The sequence below is a fragment of the Leptidea sinapis genome, chromosome 35 (genome assembly GCF_905404315.1).
Source record: "Leptidea sinapis chromosome 35, ilLepSina1.1, whole genome shotgun sequence".
Classification (NCBI taxonomy): domain Eukaryota; kingdom Metazoa; phylum Arthropoda; class Insecta; order Lepidoptera; family Pieridae; genus Leptidea; species Leptidea sinapis.
In genome coordinates, this window is record NC_066299.1 from 8,841,246 (window position 1) to 8,856,318 (window position 15,073).

Sequence of the window (15,073 nt, forward strand, 5' to 3'; positions counted from 1 at the left end):
CATTCATAATACCTAAGTTAATTTTCTTGCAATTCGAAACATAAATAAAATTAAGAAGTGTGACAAAGAGCAGGAAGCTCGGCTAGATTATGGTTTATTACTTACAATTACCGTATTTCTGTGACTTAAGCCAGCAAGTTTTCAACAACACTTTGCTAAAATTATAATTGGTTCTTTTGTGTACAATGTAACAATCGTTCATCCGTACATTGCGTCATCATATTATTTTAAACAGGCAGTCATTTCATGTTTTTGGCATACTTTTCATTTGTATTATATTCGAGGATAACAACGGCTAAAGCTTAAGAGGGGTATTAATTACACACAGACTCAGACCTTCATGAAAGATGACACTAATTAGGACTTCCTTTAGTAAGATTGATAAAACCAAGTTGAATATTATTCAAATTTAGAACATCTGTACAATTTCTTGAAATCTGTTAATTAAGAAAGAAATCTTGCGTTAGCAAAATGCGAACGTCTGGCAGTTAGATGAAGCCATTTTCAGATTTAATCCCCCGAAGTAAAAGATCGTGCTTCTGAGGAAATATGGAATTCTTGTGATTAAGAAGCTTTGCATAGATATGAATAGTTTGGCCAACTTTCCTCCAAAGCAAATATTACCTGTTTTAAAGCGAAAAGTCAATCTATTTGGTTTGAACCATTAATTTTGAAGATAGACAACCACAATTTACTATATTTTTTTTTTTTATTATTTGTAATTTTTTTAATAACCTTTAATTTCTTTAGTAAAACTAGTTTATCTTGCACACGTAAAGATTCATCTTCTGCAGCGACTCGGATTCGGACTCGAATTCATTAGTGACTCGGTCGGGTCAATAATATGAAGATGCTCAAGTGTAGTATCTTAATTGTATAAATCAATATTTGTTGGTTTTTCTTGCCGTTATATTTATATGAGAATATATTCGTTACGCAGTTTTTAATTTTATCTGCATATAACGACCCAATTGTATTAGTTTCATGGTACAGATAATGGATTTATTATTCCATGATCTTTAGAGGTTGGTGATTGTGGTCTTTATCCAAGTCATAGACTGGATTTTTTTGAATCATTATAGTGAGTTTACGTTTCATCGACATAAGAAATGGTAAGGATTTAAGTGTAACAATTCCAAAGAACCCCGAGAAATATTGTATCAATTATTTTTTTGCACCGGTAACCATTCTGGGAACCCAGCCCAGGTTGAATCTTTTTTTCCCAAGCTAAATAATTATTATTTTACTAATAAATAAAATATATTACATAACATTTTACATTATTAGGTGTAGCTCGAACAAAGTCTAAACTATTTGATAAACTATTAACCCTCCCAATTAAATCTTATGGATATTCTTTGGTTTTGTTCAATTCAAATTGTAATTGCAAAGTAATCAATTAATTTTAAGACAAACGCTTTGGTGAATGAACTAAAAATTAATTATGCAATACAATTTTATTCATGAATTGTTAATAATTATTTTACTAGCTGTGGGAAGACGCGGCGCCTCCGGCCAACGTGTCCGAAGCTCAAAGAAATTTTTATGAATTTCCATTGTATTAGAGATGACATTAAAATAAATATATTATATTAATTTAAATTTTACTCTGTTTCTTATATAAACAATAACAATATGAATGCAAACATTTTATAATAAAAAATACACCACAGCGTCAGTCTCAACAGAATTCAAAATTACGATCCAGGTTCAAGGTATTAGAATTTTGTTTATTGATGTTAAAAAGACATTATGTACATTTGATGACAGGTAGATTTTATTTTAATTGAATGGTTTAAAGTTTTTTTTTCACTTGAATAGAGGACCCAAGCCGTAACCCTCTTAACTATATTTATTATTTTTCATGCATTCAAAATTATGAAATAAAAAGAAAATTATAAAGTCGAACTTGTTTAGGACTCGTGTCATTATTATTAAATTTCATTGCATCAAATTTGAAAATTTAAGCCACGTGTTGATTATAAACGGTTTTTCAGTGTAAAAGCGAAAACTTATTAGAAGAGACTGGACTAAGAAGATTTAAGCTGAATTATATGTAAAATTTAAAATCTGACATCTCTTAAAAAGCGTTAATTTAGAAAGAAATCTTACGTTAGCATAGAGCAAACGTCTCAGATAAGGCTGGCTTCAGATATTATAATACTCTGGGGGAACGACGATACTTATAATTAAATGGGGAATTGCACTTTTCATTCAGTACGTCGACTCTAAGAATAATTTAAAAAAAAGTATTTAAATATGCACGATATCTGCTTACATGTTAATATTATGAGATAATCACTACTAATACAAATTGGTATAACTGAACACTTCTTAAGGCGCCTTAAGCACTCTTGTTATGTGAAAAACATTCAAGGTATCGTCACCGGCATGGTCATATAAACATATATTTGCAGTAACGTAGCTTACTCCCGTTTAAAGGTTTGCGTTATTGTGTGTATACTATATAAAATTTTTGTACTGCATTAAGGTTAAAAAAAAAACCTTTTAATTGAATATACTTGACTGCGATCTTCACAGCCTGTTTTTAATAACATTTTTGTTAACAATTAATGAACCTTTTTAAAACTATAGATGTTATCTTTTCCTAGCTAGGTAACGTAACATAACGTACTAAATAGTATATGTAGAATATTAACATAATTTTACTCATTTAAGTAAATAAATAAAACTTTATTTAATTTCCTACAAGCTCCGTCATAAATATAAACAGAACTGAACATTTGAAATAACGAAATATATATATATATATGTATGGATATACACATATTTATTTATTTATAATCGTTTATAAAATGCTCCCAGAATACCTTTATTGATTTATGGTGTATGTGGATGATGCAGCTACTATACTCAATAACTTTTGTATTCATTTACATTTACTTTTTTGACTTACTCGTGTAAGACATTGACTATTTGACGTTTGAGTGTGTCTGTTGCATCATTTTACATTTTACATATTTTATTGTAATTTGAAATGATTTGTAAATCGATGTACTTAAATGTAAATCTTGATATAAAGAGTGGCAATGAGTTTCTTGCTACTTCTAGCGGTAGATTCAATAAGATTTTTTTTTTGACATTCATAAGTGTCATTTCCGTGACCTACGTAAATAAACTGATTTTGATTTGATTTGATTTGAAATAACATTTTGCTTAGCTAATTCATATTGATACCAGAATATCAAATTTAAAGTTTGTTTTGTCTTTTCGGCTATTTATCTATCTACTGTGATTGCATTATATAGAATCGTTTAGTGGACTTGCTTTGTGTGCACTATTTTTGTATATTTTAAGTTTCAGTTATCAGATTGTGGTGCCAGGTTTACCATTTATGATATGATGATCATATGATTTATTAACTAATCATTGTATTTGTTGGATGCGATTACTAATTACGACAGTAATCACGACCATCATGTTTACGAAGCATCCTTACACAAACAATGAATTCAAGATTGATACATCCGATGTAGGATAATTTATGATATATTTGATGTTTAAAACGCTTTTACCTTTGAACACGATTCTTATATTGGATGCAGCACCTTACAAACTAATTTCTTTTGTATATATTACAGACATTGTAAAATACTCTATTGGTTGAAAAGAGTGGCCGTTGAGTTTCTACTATGTTCGTCTCACGAGCTCTACTTACAAAACGTAACGATACATACGTAAATTCAATAATTTAAAAGAAATGTTTTAGTGAAGATTGAAAAGCGCTTAGCTTAAGATTAATTGATAAAATTTATTTCACTGTGACTTTGAATCTCCGAAATGGCTCACCTTTTTCAAAGATACTTTCACTGTCAAGTCAAGTATATAAAAAATGTATATTATGGAAAATGAAATAATGTAAGAAAAAGAACTTTGAAATTGTGATCAACTTCTAAAATTCATTCAATTCAGCTTATCTCGTTTATGAATTGTTTGAATCGAACAAGGCAGCGGCGTCGCCAGCTTGTATCCTTAACTAATATTAAAAATGTGCATGAGAGTTTGTTTGTTACTCAAATGATATTCATAGGAATTTGCACACGAGTTATATGGCAGGCAGATTATACTATTATACTGAAATTTTATAAGTTTTCCCGAGGAAGCGTTTTGCGGATCAGGTCAGGTCTACATATAACAGCGAAAAATGGCTATGCAAGGAAAAAAATATATAAAATAATCAAAAGTTTTTTTAATAGAAAAGGAGAACAAATGAGTGTACGGGTCACCTGGTTCAAGTGATCACAGCCACCCACATTCTCTTGCAACACCAGAGGTATAGGAATAGCAACTAGGAGCGTTGCCGGCCTAAAGTGAACGCGCTTTTTTTGAAGGTACCTATGTCGTATCATCCCGGAAGCAGCGCGCAAGGAGGCTGATAGTTATAATATAATAATAATTATAACTAGATCTATATATATGTCGTTTTATGAACGATTTCATTAAGATGGAGATTTTTTTCAAAGTTCTTGGGGTAGTAGAGAACGAATTTAGGATCATTTTTTAAATCCAAGATGGCCACATTAAATTATCATTAGCACAGAATAGATATTGTTACCGAGATTCTTGGAGTGGCTGAGATCGAATTCATAATCATTATAACTGGAAATTATTGACCAATGCATTATTTGTTAAAATAATACTATAAAATTGTAATTGCTAATTAAAAGAATAAAGAAAAAGGTGAAAGAAAGGCGTAATTGTGTAAGCGGGTGGGTATAAGGCAGGATAAGTAAAGCTGTCAGACAAGTTTATGAGTTCGCTCCGACTTTACTCCGTTGCATATTGGTTTCCAATGAGAGCTAAGCCTCAGATTAGGGCTCGGAAAAACTAATTAGAAGTAAATTTTCTCAACCACACTGGACTGAGTGTGGCTTACTTGATTCGATAGAGGAAAATACACATATTTGTTACAGGTAAGGGAGCAACTGCAAAATTATAATAAAATACGTAGGTAGGTACTAGGTACGTAGTTTGATTTTATTGGAAAAGCTATTGTTGATCATAGTTTAGAATTACGAGTGATTTATCAGTAGTTTGAATGAACTTGCGTTTAACTATCTCAAAGATCTAAACTACCTACAGATTTTTAGGGTGACACCTTCTTTAGCGGCGTTGAGCGCTTTTCTTAGGATATAATGTCAAACTCGCATCAGGACACGAAATTCGTAAGACAGTCGTTGAAATTTTGGATGAAAGTTGTTTTTTCTCTTAAATTTTTGATGTAAAATAATTGTAATAGTTCTAAAGTGTTAAATTTTTTATGCAATATAAATTGTCATTTTTATGTACGACATGCGCTATCGTAAATGAATATTGTATCTAACCACGTAAATACTAGTACTTTTATACTGATAAATAAAGCAAATAGTGCGAAATTAGTCCCCAACCATTCCTAAATACGCACAATGTTAATGTTCAAGCTTTCACTTCTGCCGGCACTCCCGGAGTGCAACCCATATTTTTTACATGCCTTTGTTTAGCAGTGAATAAATATTGTTTAATTGATAACTTTAATTTAATTAGTTAGATCTGCCTAAGCTAGTAAAGTTTATAACTCAAACCAAATTGTCCTGAGCGAAAATAGTAGGATAATTGGTTTCGACTAAGACAAGCTTGATTGGCCTAAATTTGTTTGGTCGGTGGCATATAAACTGCTAATTGCTCTCAAAATAGTATAAACTTTGCGATTAAATTTGCGACTCTGTTTTAAAGTCGACGTTGAAATAATAACAATCCTTAAAACATCTGTTACTTTGTGATTATTAACGCTTTTGCTTTATTTAATTAAGACTTCTTTGTTTCAACGCAGATAGTTTTCAGTTAAGAATTCTTTAACTGTTATTCGTTATACGAAAGTTATCCACTAATCCTCATTTCTGAAATAATTTACTGCTTTATATTATAAGTACCTAAAGGTTACACATGCATTTGTTTTATTTCTGGAATTATATTAATTGAAAACAAATTGTTGTATAAAATATTGCCTAATGGTCAACAATAATAAGTTTCATTATTATTAAAATGTTGTAGCTGCTAATAATTTTTAAGACAAACCTCTTTAGGTGCGTTGAGAACGTTATTTTTTTTATATTTTTATTAATAGGACTGTGCTGTCACCATGGGCTGTGTAATGTACACAAGTATCGAATTATTATTAATTAATTAATCGGGATAAAGACAGCTTGAGTCGACTAAGGGATTGCAATCAATCAGAGTAAAATTAAACAGAGTAATTTATTCAATATTATGTTTATAAACTATGAATATATCATATTCTTTACCAATAAACAACATAGCATCGTTGGGTTTTGTTTTACATAAAATCTTTCTTTATTACTTTCTATTTTCAGTTTTCAGCACTCACGTATTCAAACCAAACTAGAAAGACTTTTGTTAAGTTTCGGATGCTTAAAGACATTGAATATTTGAATACTCCTTTGATAAAAAATTAGATCTACATATAATGTTCCCTTCTTCAGAATGGTCAGCATAAGTACAATCCCTTTGAATAATTTACACACAACTGACTTGACCTCGACTGATTCTCGTCAATCACAAATGTCTTGCATAACTATTCAGAACACAGACGTGAGCATGCCAAGATGTATGAGAACCAGTATTTTATTTGTTGAACATATTATATTGCAATTGTAATTAAAATCAGAAACAGTATTTTAAATAATAATAACATTTCATAAATAGAACTAACGATGAATCTGTATAAATATAAATTATTTATTGGATGCATCAACCTTTATAGCTTGAATTCTTTGTGTAAGTATGCTTCGTGAACTTGATGGTCGTGATTACTGTCATAATTAGTATTAATCGCATCCAGCAAATAGAAATAGAAGAGACATTGGTCAGAGAAACTTAGATTGCAATTCAGTCAGTCCACAAGTGATTTACACGTCTATCTCATAAAACCGATTTTCTCAACTGATCCATTTATCCCGACCCACGTATATATATTTCTCGTCCTTTCGTCCTTCACTTGGCAGTGAAGTGTCAATAGTAACAACTAAATTAAATCTATTTACGTAGAATTTCTTCATCTGAATTATACGTATCCATTATACATGGGCCATACTGAATGTTTCTGGACGGGCCATTTGTAATACAATTATCTAGAAACAATTACAGTATTTGATACAATATTGAACACTCCGAGAGGATACATTTCGTTTGTGTGATTGTCATTTGGTTTTTTATTGTTGGCACTGTTTTGTGTTGCGGCAGTGCAATATTTATATCTCAAGAAAATAATAGCTGTGGCGCACCTTAGATACCAGAGACCTCATTTGGCATTTTGTGATGACGCTCCATCCCGTAACTCAGTGCATTTCTGGTTCCAAAGAGGATGTAAATATTACGAAATAAGAGGCGGGACTGCCTACGTAAAAATTGAAATTTAGTTTAGTATGGAACGTGAAGTCATTTGATATAAGTTTGAAATAGTAGTAATTATAGTATTTGGCGATTGGTGTAGAAGTATATCCGGGCTATGTTTGAAAGCGAACAGTTGTTTAAAACGTGGATTTCGGATCTCCTTATTTTACAAGATGTCTGGTTCAGTTAACGGCCATTTTCAATAATGTATCTCTAGTTATGGATACATTGCTATCACCGATTAATGACAGGATCTTATCTATCCATAGTTATGTCCAATATAGTTATAGTCCAAAGATTTATGTCGATAGGTTATTGAAATGTAAGTAAGCGTAAAAGGATAGATTTGTCTACCTCTAGTAAGTTAACTAAGGAGAGATAAATTATTGAAAAGTCAAGTCGTCGGGAAACTGCTGATACTAAAACTAAATATTACTGATAATGATAGATAGTTTGTGACAGCTATAAAAGTATCGGGAAAAATAGCGGCGAACTTCTACCCTCTAGTTTCACCAACGCACGCACACTAAGACAAAGTGACAAAAAAATCGCCATTGAAAGGCTGAAATCTATAGATCGTGCATATACTTTGCTTAGACTTAATTTACGAAAACTTAGGAGTGTGTAATAAAACGCAAATGTGACTTTTGCATTGGGCTGTCTTACCTTAAGCTCAGCATAATTTCAGCTGCCAAGTAACTGTAAAAACGAATTCAAAGATTATCCTAAGCTAACAACTCAGGTAAGTTTTGCGTTAGTAAAGTCTGAGCAAAGTCTAAGTGCGCTATATAGATCTCACCTAAGACGTAGCTGTCATGCACACTATAGTAATAAACCTGGTCTGTTGTCTTGCGTGGCCCAGCAGCTATCTAGACCAATATCTACTCTTATAAATTACTGTCTAAGGTGCCAAAGCAAGTGTGAAGGATTTTGTATATGAGGATTCGTAAGCCTTGCACTCGATTGTTACCTCATGATGTAACGGATGACAAGATACTATTATGACCAGATCTGTTTATTGAAATAAAAGAAAGAAAAAACGAGACAATTCCGCAACAGTTAAGACGTTAATTTCTTTAAAGTTTTCTCTTAATGATTGTTTAGTGCCTAGGTTATAAATAGCGCGAATAGCCTTCTTCTGCAGCACAAATATTGTATTAATATCGGCAGCGTTGCCCCATAGTAATATACTGCAATATATACAATAGTTTAACACGTCGATATTTTCCTAAGCCTATTAACATTTTCAATAAACTATGCGTAAGATATTTGTTAGGAATACGTATTGTATGTTTGATGGAGGTCGCCATCCTTTTTACTTGACAGATTTATACAGGGCCACGTATGAACTATGCTCCCTACAATAAAAAGGCTTTTCCAATCACAATTCTTATATATTCCATTCCACCTTTGTGTAGTTCAATAAATACACCCCGTAAGTATTGTATAGTTGCAAAAATATTTAACATATTATAATAATATTTTTCAAATTACTTCAAAAAATAAACTTATTGATTCTCTTGTGCAGTCGCTTTTTATAATACTACTAGCTGACCCGGCAAACGTTGTTTTGCCATATAAAGTATAATTCACGCGATAGTTTTATGAGTAATATAATATTGCCTATATTATAGCCTGTACATCATTTTGTTCTATTGTCAATAGTTTTTGCAGCGCACGCAAAAATAGGTTTTCGATTTTACACCTTGTGTTACAAAATAGCAATTTTATTACGGATCCCTAATTTTGAAAACAAAAAACATAGCCTATAGCCTTCCTCGATAAATGGACTACCCAACACTGAAAGAATCATTGAAATCGGACCAGTAGTGCCAGAGATTAGCGCGTTCAAACAAACAAACAAACACTGCAGCTTTATAATATTAGTATAGATTAGCAGTAATAACGGAATAATTCGTGATCTTTACGTTAACAACAACGTCTAGATTCAAGGTAATAATGTTAACATTCCTTTAAGACTACCTATTATTTATTATTCAATCAGCGTGGATAAGAAATTTAGAAGGAAAGTAACTAAAACTGTGAAATGAGCTTCCTTATCATCAAACACACGACAACGTGCGGACACCATCCTACAACACCGATGTTGTAGGAGAATGTGGGCCGAGGTGATCACTTAACATGAGGTCACCCGTACGTATTATAAAGACTGATAGTCATATTGCCTTCCTTTTGTTTTGTAGTCGGGAAAGAAAATACAGCATATGATTAGTTGAATAAGGGTCTGGAGTATGTACAAGTTATCACAATTACATCAATTACAATCGATTGTCAAAGCTTAACGAAAGTCTGACCTAACTCTAACCATAATATTACGAACTGAGTAGAATTTGAACACTGGAACGGTTGGCTCAGTTGGTAGAGTATTCGGACGGAACCCGAGAGGCGCGGGTTCGGAAGTCGCATCGCTCATAAATTTTAGTTATAAATTTAATTTGTTTAATTAATTCCAGAAACGAGGGATATAACTTTAAATTTGGTTTTTTCAAAAATAATTTCAAAATAACGTATAACAATTATATTAAAGGGCTAGTGAGCGCCTCGACCGAATAGATTTCGTCGTATCATTTTCGCTTGTGAACCAGTCGGAATGAAATAAACACTAAATGTTATGGACAGCTCGCTTTAATACATCAAAACTTGTCATATAAACACATTTCAAACGGTTAAGCCGTTTCTAAGATAAGTTACAAACAAACGGGCAAGTTTTATAAAAAAGCTCTTTTAGTCTCGTTTACATGAAGTACAGTCTTACTAAATACCAAACAACCTTCTAATTTACTTCGTTATTTTTAAAAATAATTGAGTACAGACACGGGAAGTCTATGATTTTACTATACGATGTGTAAATCTTCATCTTCGCAGCAAAATATGATCCCAAATCTTGAAAATATTGATTGATCCGGCAGTTTGGGGCTCAACGTGATTTGAAGGAAGCATTACACAAATTCGTTCGGAAATTCTCGCAGATGAATTAAGTTTATTTAAAATATTATAGATAACGATCTTTGACATTAATTCTGATTATTTTCAATTCATCACGTGTTTCCTCTCTATCTTTAGGAACTATTGAAACAGTCTTACTCTTGTTCCAATTATTTTTATTAGATTTAGTTTGTCAAACTAGTTGTAATGTTAACTAGAAAGACATTTAATACACAAACATAACATATTTTTTCAGTTTAACTCTCCATTCTCTTAGTCTAAGTAACTATAAAAATGAACATATTTTGTTATATAAAGCGATATATTCCAAGAAGAATAGCCATTATTAAGTTTATCTCAAGTAGCAGACACCGACAGAGTACCCGATCTCCTAAATGAATTCGGAAAAGCCTCAGATTTATACCAAGGTTTGAAGTTGAAATAATTTCTCTGTAACCTAAATAAATTTCTCAGAGGAAACATTTTTCGTATTTTCTTCATCCCTTGACGCCACTTCTTCAGTTTATTAATTTGTATTTAAATTTACTGCTGAAATACATGCTTTTGCTCCTGACTTTTCATGTTTCGTATTTTTGTTTTTGTTACAGAATACTAGTGACTCTCTTTCGCTTTGCTTTGGATATAAAAAAAAACATCAGCGTCATGATACGATCACGTTGTCTCCCACATTCACATAGATTACAGACTTCCAATATGGTGTATATAAACAGTTTGTTATTTGTGATATCACTCACTTCTGAGATTAACTATACGTCCAAATTCGAAATCTCACATCAATTTCCTAATATGCAATTATTGGGGTTGAGCAGGATATCAACTGTAAAGTAGATCCTGTAGATGATGCAACAACCTGAGAGTTGAACAAAGTCATACCAGGGTTTACGTTTGATGCATCACTCGGACGGTTGGCTCTGTTGTTTAGAGCGCTCGGGCTTAGTCGTTCATAAATTTGCATGGTGTCTATTATGTCCACCATTCCGAACAAGTTGTATTGATTTTGTTAATCAATACTTACCCGTTGATGGTCTATAAGTCACCTGTGAAATGTTTAACGCCACCGTGTCACCTATAGTACCTCCTTATTAACTTTTCTATTGTTTCCCCCTTTTGAAATAAAAAGCTATCGGACATCATATTTGTCGCTGACTTCACGGATCTCATACAAATGGCCTCAAAATTAATTATCATCTTCACCAGCGTGCAACCACAGTTCACTTTTGATGGAAAATTCTTGTACAGGGAACTAACATTTGATAAGAACTATCCTGTGTATTGCTTTCAGATCAATATCACATTGATTTCTTCATCATTTTTGCACCGCCACTGTTGCACTGACTCATGTAAGAGGACGATAAATGAGCAAATTTTATTTATTTTATTAAAATACACACTAACATTACAGAATATTCCAATGCGATAGAGGTACATACATTATTACATTTTACATTTTTATCCTTAAATTTTATAACACATTACAAAAAAACGCTACTCTCGTAAATTCACCCTGAAAGCATCAAAACAGATCCGTCTGTGATGCTATTACATTAATTGTACGAAGTGCACGCGTCACCGCTGCCTGGCTTAACAAGTTGGTACGCGCGGTCGGTACCATCAGCAACGGCGGCTATAATAACGGATTCTTACATATACGGGTGAAATGATGGAGTGTGATCTTTTGCTTCTCTCTCTCTCTAACCCCAGAGTAATCACAAGCGCGTCTCCGACCTTATAAGGCGTCAAATACAGTGAAACCTGGTTAAGTGAGACATCAAGGGACCTGCAATGTCGTTTCACTTATAGAGGTATTCCACTTACCCAGTGTCTCAGATATACAGGTATAAATAAATATCTGTCTCATTTACAGAGGGTTCCATTAATAGAGGTGAGAATACAGGTTGGCACATTAAATTCGGCACAAACTTCTTCGCGTGTCTTCCCACTTTCATAAACGGATATTAACTTCAGTTTTTCACGTAATGATAACGATTGTAGCTTTCGTTTTGACATTTTTCAAATAAAAATCTGTATGATAGTAAAGCGAAACTAAAACTGAAGGTAATTGAAGCTCAAAATTTGTACTTACGTACTTGGAATTACGTGTGGAATTTGTGGGTAGAATAAGAATGAGTAAACAAACAATGTTATCTATGATGATAAATCGAAAGAACAACTCCCAGATATAGAGGTTTACCTCGTCCCACTAACAGAGGTAATTCAGTGCCAAAGTGTTGGGACCTCAGCATGAGTTCCAGTTATGGAGGTTTCTCACTTATCCAGGTCCCACTTAACCAAGTTTCACTGTAATAAAAACGCATTGGTACGCTGCGGGTGATGGTCGAACCTGGGGCTTCGCGGTGAGAGTCAACTGTTCTAACTTTTGCACCGCTGACGCTTTGATAAAAGGGACAAAAATTTCATAAAAAAATGTGTAACATTTTATAATATTTTGTAATAAATACAATATGTTGAGGAATATTTCTATAGCAGTTCTTAAAACAACAACTAAATATTCTTTCATAATTTTACTACATCTAAATTATATATTACACAATCAATCTTTATTATTGTAATCGTTGACCCGACAGTAGTCCATACAATACAAACTCTTGATAAACAGGCTCTACTTATCGATAAATCTGTATCATATTATTATAAGGTGACCTAGTTTTTACGATATCTTATAGATTTCGGTGCAGTGTATTGTGTATTTATTTTACAACGGTTATAGCATCGTTTCCGTGGTGTAGCGGTTATCACATCTGCCTAACACGCAGAAGGCCCCCGGTTCGATCCCGGGCGGAAACATACTTTTGTTTTTTTTTTAAATTGCAATTTTGGGTTTAATTATAATTGCATCTGCCTTTAAATCTCTAAAATTACTTAGTGTAAATTAACTGATGAACTATGTTTGCAAATTATTTTTGAAGTAAAACTTCTTCAGGCTTGACTTGATGGTAACTCAGGATTTTTTTCAGAAGGATAAAAAGAAGGCAGACGAAAATCAATTTAAATAAATTTAAAATTTAATGGTTTTATAACAAAATATTTTAAATTGCTGAGTAATGTTTTTTACAAATCTCCAAGTGTATTTGTTTATTTATTCTAATTTTGCAATAGTTAAATTTAAAAAAATTTCAATATATATTTATATATGTGTTAATTATTCCTAATTATTATTAAGTTTTACTTCGCTCACGCGTAAAACTTACACGCACACACTTTTTTTATAGAAATTAATGGATAATGTTAATTATCCTTATAAGCGATTCTGCATTAATATTTACATTATAGAAACAAGCTTCTGTACATATAATTCTAACGATTATTCTAGAAATAGCTCCCCCTTAACAAATCTCAATAAGTTATAAAAATGACATTAAAAACCAATAACCGTTAACAAGAAACAAGCTTGAAACGTAAATTACAATGTAAAGATCTATTAACAAATGCAAAATTATTGATTTTCTCTCTCCGTTGTTAGAATAATTATAGCTATTAGTACGCGGGAAGCTTGCCGGTGACAGTCTTAGAATGTCTGCTTTTGATTAGCGCGACTTATTATTCAACTATATAATATAACGTCGTACTGTGCTGCGGTTTGAATAAGAACTTTTCTACGTTTTGTGTTCTAATAATAAATAACTTGATATCTGAATTTAAGTTTAGGCTGTTTTCAGCTCGAAATGATTTAATACTTCTCTTTTTGTTTTTAAGATTTGATATACGAACAATTTAAATATTTCATTATTCAGATTTAAGATTTCCAGGTGGCAAGAATAATAAGGAGCTAGCTGCCTTAAACTGGAAATTACACGTTTTTGCTATAAATATTTATGAGGTTTGAATTTAAAAATAAAAAAGCTTCCACAGTGTTATGATTCCTTAATATTATTCCTTGTTTATATTACATGTACGTGGGTCATACTAAAAATGTTTAGAACTGGCCGGTTAGAAACAATGCTACTGAAAACTTTTTTTGAATTTAAATTTTAGAACTCTTTGTTAACCTAATGTAGTATATTGCATTCATTTGTCATTTGTTTTTGTGAATTGGCGGCAAATCTAAAACTCTAGTTACACGTGAAAATGAACCTAACGCGAGAAAATTTTCGGTCAATGATTTATTACGACTTTCGTTGTGGGCTTACTCAACAACAAAGCTATGATAGGATACGATCAGCATTTCTTAATGAAGCCCCATCTAATGCCACTATTTACAATTAATTTAACGAGTTTAAGCGTGGACGTAGCTATCTCAATGATGATCCGCATGAGGGACGTCTTTTAACAGCGGCTACTCAAGATAACATCAGTGCTGTGCGAAACATGATAGAGGAAGATAAGAGAGTGACATATCAGCAGATACGGGCTAGCCTAGGCATTGGTATGAGTCAAGTTGAAAAAATATTACACGAACATTTAGGCGTTAGGAAGATTGGTACCAGATGGATTCCCCATACTTTAACCTACGACTAGAAACACCATCCAATGGACTGGTGTCGCCAAAAGTTAGATAAGTTCAACGGCAGTGACTCAAAAACTGTATTTAACATCGTCACAGGTGATGAAAGCTAGGTTTAGTGCTACGAACGCGAAACCAAAAGACAATCAGCTCAGTGTGTCCTTTCGAGGATGATTACCTCATTCTTTGGTCGGAAAGGTCTTTTCGCGACAGTTGTGCTAGAAGATGGAAGGA

General features: G+C 32.5%; 1 non-coding gene across 1 annotated transcript; it reads left to right on the forward strand.

Moving 5' to 3' along the window:
* Window positions 1-13,109: 13,109 nt before the first annotated feature.
* On the forward strand, window positions 13,110-13,182 carry Trnav-aac (transfer RNA valine (anticodon AAC)). The gene has a single exon. It is a non-coding gene; the product is annotated as a tRNA-Val (tRNA).
* The last annotated feature ends 1,891 nt before the right edge of the window (window positions 13,183-15,073 follow it).